The sequence below is a fragment of the Protobothrops mucrosquamatus genome, unplaced genomic scaffold (genome assembly GCF_001527695.2).
Source record: "Protobothrops mucrosquamatus isolate PMUCROS unplaced genomic scaffold, P.Mucros_1.0 scaffold_142, whole genome shotgun sequence".
NCBI lineage: Eukaryota > Metazoa > Chordata > Lepidosauria > Squamata > Viperidae > Protobothrops > Protobothrops mucrosquamatus.
In genome coordinates, this window is record NW_015386218.1 from 283,637 (window position 1) to 284,922 (window position 1,286).

The 1,286-nt window shown below is 43.3% G+C and overlaps 1 protein-coding gene and 1 pseudogene across 1 annotated transcript in view; one reads left to right on the plus strand and one right to left on the minus strand.

The window, feature by feature from the left end:
* The window catches only part of LOC114922759, a 360,999-nt gene that overhangs the window by 258,423 nt on the left and 101,290 nt on the right, over positions 1–1,286 (plus strand). The window lies entirely within an intron of this gene.
* Positions 390–1,286, minus strand: part of LOC107289956 — a 68,481-nt pseudogene continuing 67,584 nt past the window's right edge.

Below are 1,286 nucleotides of genomic sequence, written 5' to 3' on the forward strand. Positions count from 1 at the left end.
TTTCACTATGGGAACTAAGGTGACCGCTTCGAGTAGAACTCTTTCCACTCTTCATTAATTTAAATGTCTTCTCCTGTGTGTATCCTTTTATGGAAAGTAAGACTGTTGCTTTGAGCAAAGCTCTTTCAACACTCCATTCACTTACATTGATTCGCCCTTATGTGGATCTTTTTATGGGAAGACCACTGGCCTGAGCAAAAGTCTTTCCACACTCCATGCATTTAAATGGCTTCTCCTCTGTGTGGATCCATTTATGCAAGTAAGACAACCGGCCTGAGCAAAGCTCTTTCCAAATTCCATGTATTTAAATGGCTTCTCCGGTGTGGATCTTTTTTATGGGAAGTAAGTCCACTTGCCTGAGCAAAGGTCTTTCTATTCTCCATGCATTTAAATGGCTTCTCCCGTTTGGATCCTCTTGTGGGAGGTAAGATGGCTGCTCTGACCAAAGGCCTTTCCACGATCTATGCATTTATATGACTTCTCCCCGTGTGAATCTTGCTATGGGAGGAAAGATGAGTGCTCTGAACAAAGGTCTTTCCACACTCCATACATTTGAATGGCTTCTCCCCTGTGTGGATCTTATTATGGGAATAAAGATGAGCGCTTTGTGCAAAGGTCTTTCCACACACCATGCATTTATATGGCTTCTCCCCTGTGTGGATTCTTTGATGGACAGTAAGATGACGCTTCGAAATAAAGATCTTTCCACACTCCATGCATTTATATGGTTTCTCTCCTGTATGAATCCTTTGATGGATAGTAAGAAGATCATTACGACTAAATGTCTTTCCACACTCGATGCATTTAAATGGCTTCTCCCCTGTGTGGATCCTTTTATGAGAGGTAAGATGGCTGCTCTGACCAAAGGTCCTTCCACACTCCATACATTTGTATGGTTTCTCCCCTGTGTGGATCTTGTTATGGGAAGAAAGCTGAGTGCTCCGAGCAAAGGTCTTTCCACACTCGATGCATTTAAATGGCTTCTCCCCTGTGTGGATCCTTTTATGAGAGATAAGATGGCTGCTCTGACCAAAGGTCCTTCCACACTCCATACATTTGTATGGTTTCTCCCCTGTGTGGATCTTGTTATGGGAAGAAAGCTGAGTGCTCCGAGCAAAGGTCTTTCCACACTCAATGCATTTAAATGGCTTCTCCCCTGTGTGGATCCTTTTATGGGCAGTAAGATGACTGTTCCAAATAAACGTCTTTCCACACTCCATGCATTTAAACGGCTTCTCCCTTGTGTGGATCCTTTTATGGGAAGAAAGATGAGTGCTGCAAGCAAA